This window comes from Chenopodium quinoa, unplaced genomic scaffold (assembly GCF_001683475.1).
Source record: "Chenopodium quinoa cultivar QQ74 unplaced genomic scaffold, ASM168347v1, whole genome shotgun sequence".
NCBI lineage: Eukaryota > Viridiplantae > Streptophyta > Magnoliopsida > Caryophyllales > Amaranthaceae > Chenopodium > Chenopodium quinoa.
The window spans coordinates 3,594,448-3,609,382 of NW_018745000.1; the positions used below are offsets into that span (position 1 = coordinate 3,594,448).

At 35.5% G+C, this 14,935-nt stretch overlaps 1 long non-coding RNA gene across 1 annotated transcript; it reads right to left on the reverse strand.

The window, feature by feature from the left end:
* Positions 1-6,926: 6,926 nt before the first annotated feature.
* LOC110707425 lies at positions 6,927-8,090 on the reverse strand. Its single transcript, XR_002508485.1, has 2 exons — positions 7,782-8,090; positions 6,927-7,190 (listed from the first exon to the last, which is right to left on the reverse strand). It is a non-coding gene; the product is annotated as an uncharacterized LOC110707425 (long non-coding RNA).
* Positions 8,091-14,935: the final 6,845 nt, after the last annotated feature.

A 14,935-nucleotide genomic window follows, 5' to 3' on the forward strand; every position in this document is an offset into this window, starting at 1 on the left:
CTTTGGCTTAAAAGGTCTTTAAACAAAACATACGACCTTACAACTGATGTAGCTCTTCTTGCTTCATTCTAAGCTTGTAAGTCAATAACTTAGCTTAACTTCAATAGTTTGAGGTAACTATCATAGTGGAACACTCAAGCAGTATCCGATACTTGTGAAGATAACGAATTGCTAAGTAAAATACAGTAACATGAACTCATGAGTTGAAATGAAATATGATTCCTTTTCTTCGTTCCTTCTTTCCTATATTTCTTATCATACAATATCTCATAATCTTACTTTAAGAATCATTTCTTTAAGTACCTTGACTCTTATACTTTGTTAGGCATAATCAAGCATATAGTGCGCCGTTAAACAAAGTTCCATCTTTTCCATTAATTCTTACTCGAATTACTACATCAATGAGTCCTACTCAATTGTGATGCGAAAAGATACGTTGGTTGTCAAACATTGACAATCTTGAGTTTGCAACTCAATACCTCATGTTTTATCAAAACTACCTAGTATTTTGAATACATGATGTCCAACCGTCCTTTCGGACTTAATTATAAAAGTCATTTATGAGAATTGTATTTTAGAAATGCTTTTCCTTTCTTTGAGAACTATTCTCAAGGATTTCCTTTACCAATCATGGAAACAATATTATTTGATTTAGAATACTATAAATATAAGTGCAAAGTATAACCATTTATCAAGAACATAATAAGTTTGAAATTTAATAGCATTCATGCAAGCTTCAATCTTATTAAACGTCTTATTTACGCATAATAATTGTCCCTATTTGGCGAACATAAGGCGATTCCAAGATCCGAAGAAACAAAGAGTGGTTAAGCATGCTTTGGTTTGTCTTAAAAACTCAATCTTCTAGGGTAAGAATTGCCTTGCTAATGGCTCTAATCCATTCTTGGTTAGACAATCGTCGCATCTAATGCATCTTTGACGATGTATCTCTTTTGCCACGGTATGTGAGGACTCCTCACTCATACCGATGAGTTAAACCAAAACCAACGTGCACACCCGGTGTGCCTTATGCCCCTTGGAGAAGTGATGTCACCTCACTTTGGCGTAGCCTACCATCACTCTCGTTCGGTTAGTGAGTGTTGTTTTGGAAAGGCAAGTTTGACTCAATATTATTAGGGACCTAGGATTTCTATGTTGGTTGATTTAAGTGAACTTAACTAATCATCACAACATCAAGAAAACCTAAACATGCATCTAACGAATAATTCACACACATATATATATAAGCATAAAATATAAAGTGAAATTATAGATGCATATTGGCAACTAGCATGACCCCTTGAGATCTTCATATCTTCAAAAGGTCTTCATTTGCAATTCAAGGCTTTGTCTTCCAAGATACGTCGTCTTCAAGACTTAACCAAACTATGCAAAAACTAGTGTCTACAACTAGGAATGATCCAAATATTAAAGTACAAAAATACTTAACGGTGCGTAGACCGTATTTAGATTTACAAAAATACATAACGGCACGTAGTCCGTATTTTCTATCCTAGTCGGGTCCCACTAGTTGTCATTTCATAAAACTTGTGAGAGAGAATATATATATTCCGTTCATCCATTCACTATTTGTGAATGGCCCATGCAATTTATAAGTTTAAAACAAAGTAAAATACATTTAAACAACGCGCGCACTAGTAACTAATCTAGGTGGTTAATCCGATTAACACGCCTAATTAAAACTAGTTAAAGTCGTTTAACCGATTATATAATTTTACGTCATTAATAATTGAAGCTCCCACTAAATTCCGCATTTCCTTAATTAATCTAATTAATTAAGTCGGTAGCACCCAAACTTGTCAAAATGAAATTTTGCCAATGCCGCTCTAAATCGAGGTCTAGCCTCCCAAAATTTTAATTAAAATAAACAAAATTAATTAAAATAAATAAAACGGCAAAATAAGCAATATTACGGCTAGTCAGCTCATCGCACCAAGCATACGCACATGCCAAAAAAAAACACGAACACACGACCCACGGCACACGCCCGCGAGCTGCTGCCACGGCACAGCCGCGCGTGGCTGCTGCAGCCCGCGTGCTGCTGCTGTGCGTGGCTGCTGTCGCGCGTGTGGCCGCAAGCAAGGCGGCGCTGCCACCTTGGCAGCCACATATGGGCTGCGATGTAGCCCGGCTCGCCAAGGTGATGCATTGCCTCGTTTTGCGTGACACGGCCTCGGGATTTGATCCCTTTTCGCGAGAAAACAATAATTAATTCTAAATTAATTTTAGAACTAATTTAGAGAGCAAAATAAAATTTTAAACAAGTCTAACTTAATAAAATTTTCAAAGTGCAAATAACCAAAATAATTCCAACAACCATTCTTAATTAAATTGGTTTAGCTTGGTGCAACATAAAATTGAGGCAATTTCTCACTTTCAATTTAATCAATTTAAATTAAACTTGAGAATTTGACAAAGTAAAGGGAAATTGGAAAAATATGAACTTTAATGTTCAAATGAAAATTCCAACATCTAAATTTTGTGAATCCTTGAAAATTATATCTTTCAACATGAAGATAACCAAATTTCTATCACAAAAATCGAAACTTTATGTTTCCAATCAACTCAAAATGATTAAAACATCAAAGTTTAACACAAAATAACATGGAATTTAGTGGTTTTTAAAGTTTCAATCACTTATCACAAATAAAGATTGAATCTTTAACACTTAGGGAGCCTCAAAATTAACACTTTCACACTAAAAAGCAATTAGTTTGCAATTATGTGAAAATAGATCAACCTTTAAGCATCAAATACTACCAAGTAAGTGTGCTTTAAGGGGACATAAAAATGCAGAAAATAATGCAAATAATCAACCATATAATCAACAATTTATGCCATTAATTTCAAGGTTAGAAAAGACTTAAAATTTTTCATCAAAAACGAAAAACCCCTCGAAAAAAGCATTTCTGGTCAGAATTTGGCTAAAATCACAGGCCCCTTGGGGATAAAAACCTTTCCAGAACACGTTTTCCACCCAAAATTCACTAGTCTTGGGCGAAAATCTGGGTTCTGGGCCAAAATCAACATAAAAACGAGATTAAAATAAATAAAACCGAGTTACTAATCTAATTAGCAACTTAAACCAGAAAATTAAGCCAAAATAAACCTTGAAAAACATGATTAAAAAAATAAACGAGCGGGGCTCCAATACCGCTGTTGGGGTTTGGTGAGTCCGACTCACCGTAGAAACAAACCCCGACCCGAGGAACCACTCGCAATAATTAAAATCATAAAGCATAAATAAATAATCACAAAGAAAAGATAACGAATCTTACCCTTAAAGCGAGCTTCGCCCAAAAACCGGGGCTCTTATTTGAAAGCTACGAGCACGTCAAGCGCCGCGCCTCCGACGGTATCCACCCACAAAAAGGGCGAACACAATTTTAAGGTCCGCTACCTTGGGGTTAGCAAGGTCCGACCAAAACCCGAGTGTTATATGAGTTTAAGAGTTTTTCCAAAATTATGGAATGCTCTTTTTAACTCCCACTCAAGCAAAGAATTCTCAAGCCATTCCATGACTATTTATAAGGAAGTATGCCTTGTGAATTTCACTCATCTTTCAATGTGGGACTTTTCACAAAAAGATCCCACATGGAAAGATTGGTGAATTAAACCCTTAGTTAAATAAACAAAGGAACAAGTAACAAGTGTCACATGGTTAGGTGTGGACCACTTTCTCACTTGGTCCCCAAGGCATTTCACATGCAATGTGAAATTACCATGTGTCACCCAACCTTGAGCCCCAAGTTGGGTTCGGTTGGCCCATTTTATTTTCGCACGTGTCCATGACCCATCAACCCGGGTCCACGGCCATTGCCACATGTGTCGCCACAGTGGCGCGCCGCCATCATGGCGCTGCCACGTGGCACGCTGCCACTAGGTGGTTGCCAATGTGGTGGCTGCCAACGTGGATGTTGCCACTTGGCGGCTGCCAACGTGGCGGCCACGTGTGCTGCCACATGGCGTTTTGCCATGTGTGCTGCCACATGGCATGCTCCTATTGGGCATGCATTCCTAGCCTTTTGCGTGGCTAGGATTTTACTTGTTACTTGATGCATTTTCCCGTCTCGCCAAATCCTAAATTTTGGCTCGACATTTGAGATTCTCCGACGCTCGGTTTTGACGCTCCAAGCTCGAATTTCCGACGTCTAAATGTTTAACACTCGGGCGACGAATTAATTTCTTCCGAATTAATTCGTCGAGTTGGTTCGTATATTTTGCTTGGGTGTGACCCGAAGGGTTCAGTCAAGATTAAGCTGTAATATTAATTATATTAATATTACTGATTGGAAGCGGCCTCCACCCAGGCATTCCAATCACTTGACCTTACGTAATATATTAGATTTCTAATAATTCTGAACCCGCTATAAGAATAATACACTTGTTCGAAGGACACCATTCCTTTCATGATTCACGATTGAAGCATCCTCAACTTGATTGAACGCCGAAGCCTCCTCCTTGCATATCTCCATGTCACATACCCCGCCTTCAACGCCGCCAGAGATAGTTTCGGTCCAATTACCTCCACGCTCATCAGATTGGATGATTCCCCAACAACTAATTGCCTCTTCCTTGCTGGAGCATCAACATCACTATCACTTTCTATTTCTATAACACCTCCAACCACAAGACTTCTAGGTCGTGGGCCCTGTTGTTTGTCTTCATTGGTCCTGTTGGTACACTCTAAACAGCCATCTATGTACTCATTATCCTTGAACAGATCATCAACCCTGTTAACTATCTCAAGGCGCATTTTAAGAAGTTTGTCTAATTCTTTTTCATTCCTCGACTTCCTCTGTTCGAGGTATTGTCGGTAAGCTTTGGAAATTGACGATCCGCCATTGTTTCCGACCATCTTGAAAATTTAGAGCAAGTACGAAATCGAGTGAATTTTGTTTTTGACAATTGAAATGAAATTGACGGTTCGCAGTTTGGACATAAAGATAAATCTGGTACTTTGATTCTTTGATTTATAGAAAAAAGTATGAAACATTTCCATTTCGTGTCTCTTTAAACTTCGCTACTCGCTTCACTTTAACCGAGGAATTAATTTATTTCCCGAATTTTGCATTTACGGACATAATTGTAGTATGAATCAAGGTGCCACATTTTAAATTCAATTAGGTTACTAATATTCTATAAATATAATTACCACTACGCACACATAATAATTTTACACATCATACACGAAAAATCTTTGTATCATTTGTAGGTATGATACGAAATTAAAATTTATGCATTTGTTATTTATGGAGTACAATTTTAAGTGTTTTGGTAGAGGTACAATCTAAAAACCTACATTAATATGAAGCCGATTTCTAACCTAACTAAATATATCTTATAACGACCCGAATAAAGGACTTGTACTGTAATTTGTATAGTCGAATTGCGTATAATGTAGGTTACAGCACAGACAACAACAAATTAGGGAGCACAACGATGAACACATTCTGATTTGCTACTTAATACAATACATTAATAAGCTATGTGTATGTACAAGCTAATAATAACTTGTAATCATGATCTATTAACATACGATATTTACCAGAGTGTATACATATATTGTAATACAGTTTCTAAAGTTGGCGATGGCCAAATAGGACAATGCTAATGGGTTTTAGATTATACGACATAGTTGTTTATATTGAGTATTTTTTATTTGTTATAGCCAGTCTCTATTTCGATTAAGACTCTTAAAGGGTCAAAATGACCCGTAAACCCTTGATCTAACATTTAGAGTACACCAATTGCACAAAGATCGACTTGAAAAGCAATGTGTATCATATTTCCACTATTAACATGGTGTATAAGGCTATAAGCACTTTTTTTCGAATAGCAGGCTATAAGCACTTAAGAAGTAATATATTCCATATTATCACACAAAGTTTCAAGATGGATGTCCATTGCGTTCCCATTAATCTATGCAACAGCTAATATATTGTTCATCAAATCCATACATGTATTATCTTGTTCCTGTAGCACTTAATAGCTCAACTCAATACGATGTACGCACTAATTTAAGCCCCACAATGGGCAACTTTTGTTAGTCATGGATTACATGTAAGTGTTATTGATCTCGAAATACAAAAAATCATAATATACTATGCATTATAAGATGTTTAAGTACATTACAAACTTTATTAAGTAGTATGCATAAAATGTTAGATTTTTGGGAATGATTATTTGAATGTCCTTATCACTTCATGAGAAATAAGGTAAATATATATACATTAATTGATGTACTTGATTATTCAAATGACATTAATTCACAAAATAATAAGTGGGTATATTCTAATTATAAATATTGCGGATAATAAAATGTTTGGATATGTTATGGATGGAATGCATAAGTGGTTAAGGTTACATAGGGAAAAAATGTACACTGTAATAAGTAACAATGGTTATAAATTCATTACCACATTCAATTATTAAACTATATGTATTTACGATTTAATAAATAAATATGATAATTTTATAAAAAGTAGCCTGAATTATATATCTTATGTGCATTAGTGGCAAAGTATACCTACGGTACTATGATACTCCCTCCGATTTTTTTATTTGCATCACTTTGACAATTGTAATCTTCACATACCATGTGTGACCTAACTTCTTCAACATAAAAAAATTCAAATAACATTTATCATATTATACATCGTTAGATCCGTAAAAATGTCTAGTTAATAATATAATGTTCCAGCATTTTTTTTAGAATAAACAATGCGAGATATTTATGGTCAAAGAACCTTCTAAGCAAATGTGCCGGGAAAACAAATTAAAAAGCATATAAAAATAACAGAGTGAGTATTGTTTTGACAAAATTTATACCTCGTAACGGTTTCAATGATACTACATAATTTTGAAGTCTTTATATTAATAATTGACTGTAGAAAAAAGCGGTATATTTAAATTGCTCTTCTAATAGGTAATTTTATTAATTTGTTTATTTAAGTAACCATTACACTTATGTGACGTCATTAACCTATGTCATACATTGCTAGTGTACAAAATCGATTGATAGATTGAGCGAATCTAGAAGGTTTTTGGGGTCATATACTACAAATAATTTCACAAATAATTCAAGATGATACAAGAAAATAAATCTTCGTTACTCCTTCCGGCCAATTCAAATACTTGTCGCTTATGAACTCTAGACTTCAAAATATCTGCAAACACAAGTACTATTAGATTAATATTCAACCATACAAACACACTCCGTATTCAATAAAATTGATAGTAAGAAAATCAATTGAAAAAATTCAGAAAGAACAAGTCACAAGGTTTAAACAATACACTATAGAATTTACATCCGTTGAAATCAAAATCTTAAGTCTTAACAACAAAAATAAAGAATGAACAAAAGAATCTCATTCCCCTAAAATCAACTTAAAAAATATACGAAGTAGAAACTTATCACCTCATGGACTAGAAAGAATAAAGTTTGAATCTGAATTCTAATAATTAATGGAAACAAATATAGTTAAACAAATTGTTTGACCTGAAGATGCAAATATAGAACCAAAATTATGAGAACAATTAATTCAAAAGTAGATCTAGTCTAGTATACAAAGAGGCGAATTCACTCTAATTGAAAACAACCTCTAATTTAGCAGAGAAAAATTACATCATTTTAAAAATAAACCAACAAATACAAAAGTTCTTCAGTTTAAAAACGTTTAAAATTCACCAATCGTATATAGAATTGACGAAACTAATACCTCAAAAATAGATCTAGGAAAAGAAGAATAACAACATACCATGGCAATCTTCGTCAAAGAAAATCATGAACAAAAACATATAAAGTCAAGGGTAAAATTTTAGAAGAGCGAATGTTAGACCACCCATTTTAGAACACCTCTTAAATTTTGTGGGTTTGTGAAATGAAAGGAAGTTGATAGTTTAATGGTGAGGAGTTGATGGCGACTGTCAAACGTTTGGAGGAGTTAGGTTTTAGTAGGAGTTCCATTTATTTTGGTAAGGAGTATCATTTATAAAGAAATTAGCTTTATTGATTAACGGTTGTGATTTGTAAAAGAGCACAAGGCCCAAAGTTTTTTTAAGGGACTTTTCAATTGGAAAAGTAATACAGAACGGTTAGGTAGATAAACGTTCTATATTCATTCCTTTACAAAACGCTTTACAGCCAGAGGCGTTCTATATAGTTCTGTGAAACGCTTATCCAGCTTAACCGTTCTCTACCTCGCGTTTCTTATTGGACATTTTGTAGTAGTGAATGTCTATACAGTTTGTGATTGGAATATTCACATGTCTTGCTGATTTGTGCATGACAGTTGAGACAAGGGTCCATTTGGTTTACTAAATACACCAGCTGACCAATTTAGATGTGAATTAGAGATTACCATGTTATAATTTACAACACATAACTTGTTCCTATAAGTGTTACTATATGTAAGATAATGAGAAAGATGTCCAACGTCTATAGTGATATTGGTTTGCCATGGTAGTTGGCTATATTAATTTATGTCTTTGAGTATACGATGTATAATCACTTAATCAGTGTTTAGTGATGGCTATTAGTTTATTTGTTAGGTAATTATGGCGGCCAAGAACACGCTAACATTTGATGTAACGGTGGACAGATCCAAATTTAGTACCATGGTGAGAGTCTTCTTTATAATTAATTGCATTGAAGTCCTACCACATGGTATAATGCTAACCATTATAAACCTTCGCAGTCAATTCCGAAAAGGATCGGTAAGATTATTAGAGGAGAATCTGTTGTCAAGGCTCGCCGAGGAAACGACTATAAGTGGTACAACTTGTGGTTGCTTTACATATCGTACGCTGATCGTGAGGAAACTGTATTTGGGAGAGGATGGGAAAAATTCATGGATGAGGAGAATATCCAGCTAGAAGACAATCTAGAAATAACTTACGAGGGATATAGGAGATTCCATGTGAAGGTTTTTCAGAGGAGGTGTAGAGGTCCCAAAAGCATCTAAGTCCGATGTCATTGTTCTGTCTTCAAAGGATACAGGTGATGGTGCCTATGAAGGATCTGATGGGAGTTCAACTGAGTCTGAGCCAAATTCTAGAGATTTTGTTAGCACCCAATCTGATGGGACTAAGGTGATGCAGCTGGAGTCCAGGACAACTTTAACTCAGCCCTACATTAAAGTGAATAGGCTAGTAAGGGATTCTTTATGTAGATGGACTATTGCCTAATCTCACATATTAATTTGTTATGTTGTTCTGAAGTTGATACTCACCTCAAGAATTTGGTATACATATAGACTTTGATATGATGAAAAAAAACTTAATACTTAAGTAGAGTTTAATTATCCCTTTCCCAAACTCCTCCCATTTGAAATTTTAACAAACACAATGCAGAGGCTGATTAATGTAGTAAGGCATGTTATGTTTGTTTAGTTCAAATATAAGATATTGTATATGTTATGATGATTCCACTCATTTGTTAATAACAACTTTTGTAGAATGTGCCATTAGCATTTGCAAAAGCTCACCTAGCCTTCTTGGGACCTAAGAATGATGTAGATGTGTTCATGAACCAGAGCTTGTATGAGTCAAAAATCTTTGTAGGATTAAACTATGCAACACGAAGGGGGAAGGAATAAAGAAAATGATTACATGTCAAAACATCCAGAAGGGTGATCAGGTGGTGGTGAAGTTACAGTGAAAATCTTCCCTGGTCTTCAGAGTTACCAGGGTATGACACCTTCCTGTTAATGTGCAAATCGCTTCCTTTGTATAAATGAATTTCGTTTTGGTGGTGTAAAGTTTTAAGTTGATGTGGTTGTCCTACAACAGTATTCTAGTGTGGTCATTTTTCTATTCCCACAGTGGCAAAATCGTATGTATTTAAGTCCATAACCAAATCTTATGCTCTGGTACTAGAATTGCTAAACTTGGTTATTGTATCCTAGTTTGCTGCGCAGCAGCATCCGGTTGTAGCTGGCAGAGCTTTTGACATGGAACCGCCATCTTTTAAGATAACTTCTGGTGGACTAATTTAAAAGGGAAAAAAATGACTTACTGTAGACACCCATTTGTGTCTCCCCAAAACCAAATTCAGTGATGAGTACCTTTCACGTCGAATCATAATCGAATGAAGTGAAAGTGTGGAAAGTTTAGTGTTTCGGATAGTTTTTAATTTTTTTTCTCTTCTCTCTAATTTTGAAAACCTATTTTAAGAAAACAGCTAATCTAGTTTGGTTGGTCCATGATATAGGTCCAATAATAGTGTAGTTGGATAGGGCTTGAAAAGATCTCTCCAACAATATATTATAAGCCCAATTCCAATGAATATTGAGGAAGTTATGGCCAAATTACTGAACTGGGCCTGGTTTGAGCCTTATATGCGGCCCAATGATCTAGAGGAGGGCCTAATATAGATTTATCATTCCTAATGCAATTAGGAATGGTTTTAGTTTTCTAGATTCTTCTAGAAGGTTCTTTTCATTCCTAATTCAATTAACATTGATAAATTAACTTTTGTTGACTTTTTAGAGTTTTAATCAGAATCAAAGAACGTTTTTGAAGAAAATACGATTTTATCCTCCTGTACGGCAATTTCTATCTGATTTTAAGAAAACGCGTCGATTTCTTGGTAAGCGCCAAACTCCAGCTTAGCGCCTGACGCTACGCTTGTCGCCTGGCGCTATGGTCAGCGTTTGGCGCTAATCTGACTTTTCGTGTCAGAACTCTATTTTTGATGTTTTATCTTTTTGACTGATTTTCTCTATAAATAACGTGCTAAAAACTCCTTTTTTATTAACCAATTTTCACCAACTCTCATCAAGATTTTCTTGATATCTCTCTCTCTCTCTCTTTTCTAAACTAGCCTTCTCTCAAATATAAAAATTCCGCATTCATTAGATTTAGAAACACCTAGCCAAGTTCGAAGTTGCCTTCACCCTAGACGTGAAAGTTTTAATTTCTGAGGGTTTGGTCCCAAATCTTTATTTCAATTATTATTTAATTTAATTGTTGTTTATTATTTTCCTTGAAGTTACTAACGTGTGTATTTTGTTATTAGAAAGAGGTACGAGGCATCCAAGTAAGTACTTTAATGGTTTTTATTGATGTTATGATATAGAGTTCATTCTTAGGTTGTTATTATGATATTCCTAGTATCATGTCTAGGGTAAATTTAATACTAAATATGATTGTTAAGATGTCTTTTATGTTCTTCTTAATATTTATGATTGTTAGTATCATGTTAGGGTTAAAGCTTTGATTTTTATTGTTTTGTGACATGCTAGGGTTTGTTATTAATCTTGTTAGTATCATGCCTAGGATCTTGCTATTATTATGCTTTAACATGATTTTAATTATTATTATGATGATTATTTATTATGTTGCTTGATATTTATTTTTATTACTTGATCACACCTTTTATGCATGTTTAAAGGGAATTTGTACTTGTAATAACGCTTAATAAGATAATTAATAATCTTGTTTAGGGTTAATATGATTATAATTCAAGTGATCGCCAATAGTAGTTTATTTGTGCATTAAATTCAACCAACATAGATTAAACAGGTTTAGGGTTAATCTTATTGATTGCATGTTAGTCAAAAAACGCACATGAATACGATTAGAATAAAGTAGAGGCCTATTATTAGGGCAGGTTCAATCTCTTTTAGGTTGGATTTGTACCTTCATCCCCGAACTACCAGTCATGGTTCCAGACCTATTGGAGTTGACGATCTCCTCGATCATTAAGGGGTGTAACCTTCACCTCGTGAATGGTTTACAAGTTCCTAAAATAAACTTGTTAGCGACTCTTTTACTCTATATTCTTTCCCTTTGGACGCCACCGTACTTTAGTGTATGATCACAGTGGGGTTCAAGCTAGGGATTAACGCTTGAAATATTCCCTACTGTTTTTGGCGACTGCACTGGGGAGGATTTCTATTTTAATTCCTGAAATTTATTTCGGCAATGATTTAGAATGAGTGGATGAGACTCGAAACGTTCTAAGTATATCATGTGCCTAATTTTGATTAACATTATTGTCATATGCATAAAAAAGAACTCATTGGAAAGACCATCCGTAATGAGTTACAACATAGGATTTTACACGTAGGAAATTTGAGAAATATCTTTCACAACTAGGACCGAAATAACACTGCGCAAAACTGGAAAAATTTTATCGAGCACAGAAAGCTGCTGAGGCATGTAGGAATTAGCGTCAGCGAACAGCATATTAGCGCCAGAATTTTAATTATAGCGCCAGACGACAGTTTTGTCGCCAGGCGTGACAAGGGAATAAACGCGTCGTCAATTGTCTATCCCTAGATCAAATACAATTTATACAACCAAAACAAACCTAATACGAGTATAAGGCAAGCATAGGGGTCGAACCACAGAGAACGATTAAACACCACCAAATGTTATCGACAATCAAGCTAGTCCGGAATAGGAGATAAATAAACTAAAACCTAAAAATGCTAAAACAAGAAATAAAACATTAAGGGAAATGGTTTAGGTATAGCATTCACTTGAACATAAACAAAGGCATAGAAATTGAATTAATTATGAACTAAACATGCTCGAATATCGAAATAAAGGATCCAATCTAGCCGCCTTCCAGGGTCAATTGGTTTCTCCTAACATAGCCTCTATGTTTCCACACTAGAACCATATATTAGAAGGTGCAATCAATGAACTATCGATAGTAATGAACCTTAACTAAGTCAACTTCCGTTTCTTGTTAGCAAAGATTCACCTTTAATCAACTAACAATGTGCACTTGAAAGAAGATTAAAGAATATCAAGCATATAAAGACTTTAATAAAAAATAAATCAATTCCAAACCCTAGAACATGCTCAAGGTCCAACTACACCACAACCATCCCCTTAATGGGGAAATTACTCACTAATCATGTTGATAACAAGATTAATTAACAAACAATCAAGGATAAACATGATCAACAAGCAATACCAAAAACTAAAATAATAATCAAAATAAACAAATAAAAATAGAGGAGAGAGAGTAAGAAATTGCTCATTAATTGAAGATGAAGGTCTACAAAGGATTGAACAAGCTCCTTCTTCAAAATCCAAGTTCATTAATGAAGAAAACCTCACTTTCTCTCTCTACCTAAGAAGACTAATCCTAACCTAACCTAAAACTAATTAGAGAGAAGAATAGTTAGTTATTGAATTTCCACCCTAATTACCCCAAAATTGGGTATTTATACTAAGCTAATAAAACTAGGAAAAAAAAAAAGGAAAATAAAATAAAAAAAACAAAAAAAAAGGAAAGAAAATAAGAAAAGGAAAAGTAAAGGAAATAAAAATAAAAGAAATAAGAAAAACAAATCCCCAAAATCCCCCCAAAACATCAGCTACCCCGAGATTCTTCTTCAAAATCAATTGGCTGCTCTAAACTCCATTGAAACGCACCACCATCACCACCGTTCATCAACCATCATCATCAAATCGAGGCCGTTCGATCCTCATTAAAAGCCATGTGCATAGCTCGTGGAGCGGTTCGGTCGAACCGTGGGTTGGTGCGGCCGAACTACGGGTTGGTTCGGTCGAACCATGGGTATGTTCGACCACTCCTCGTCGAATAACAAAACCCACAAAGTCTCAGACTCGAAGTTCGATCGAACAACAAATGGTATGCTCGAACTTGATTGATTTTCAATTTGTTCTGATTTGCTTAATTGAGGGGCCGAATTGCTTGTGCGAATTGGTTGCTTAAATCTTGCTGGTTTAGGTGCGGCTGATTGCGGGTGTAAATTGGGGCGGTGGTGAAGTTGGTTGCTGCGGTTTCGGCTAGTGGAGATGCGGTTGCAATTGGGTGATGGTGGTAGGCGTGGTGGTTGATGCGCGAGTGAAGGAGAGGGAATTGTGATGGTGGATCTTTACGGGGTGTTGGTGCGGATTGGAGAAAGGGAAATGGAGGTGCTGTTGGTGGTGTTGCAGGCTGCTCTGGTTTTGGGGTTAGGGCTGCACGTGAAGGTGGTCAGGTGGTGTATTGGTTGCGGCAGCTGTGAGGGGTGTGGCCAGTCGAGGGAGCTGCTGTGATGTGGTCAGGTGGTTGGTTGTGTTTCTGTTGGTGTTGGTGGAGCAGGGATGAAGCAGGGGAGTGGATTGGCTGTGGTGCTGGTGTGGTGGAGGTTAAGAGAGATGGGGTGAAGGATAGGAGGCAGCAACTTGGGTTGGCTCAAGTTTGCGCCTCGAACCTTGAACTTCGAACTCGATTTGAACATGGAAATCGAGCGTCAAACCGAACACACCTATAAACACGAGCAAGATTGAGGAGAGAATTGGGACAAAGAATAAAATAAAATAAATGAAAATAAACAAAGGACGAAATAAAACAAAACCACGACAAATAAAATAAAATAAATAACAAAGAATAAAATAGAAAATAAGATACATAAAACTAAACTAATAAAAATAAAACAAAAACTATACAAGCAAATAAAGTAAAATAAAATACGAAAATAGACTAAAACTAATAAAATAAAGAAAATAAACTAAAACGCTCCAACACTACCAAATAAACAAGAAACTTTATCAAAGAGAAAACAAGAGAAAGAAAGGGAAAATAAGATAAAATAAACACGAAAATGACTCTAAAACTACTCCCTAAGAGTGACATAAATGTCACTCATCAAATTCCCCCAAGCTAAACCTTTGCTCTTCCTCGAGCAAAGCTAAGGCAAAAGAGAACAAGATGGAATTATTAAAGGCAAAAGAAACAAAATAGAAACAAAGAGAAAGAATGTACACTAACTCACTGTCGTAGGAATCACGGATGCATTTAGCGTATGCATCAAGCCCTTTAAACGCCTATGTTGCCAAAGAGGACGAGTAAGCTCTCGTGAGGGTTTCCTAAGAGGTTTAACCCACAACTCTCAACAAAAACCAAGGCAAGGCAACAAAAGGAAAAAGGAAAAGGAACACTAAG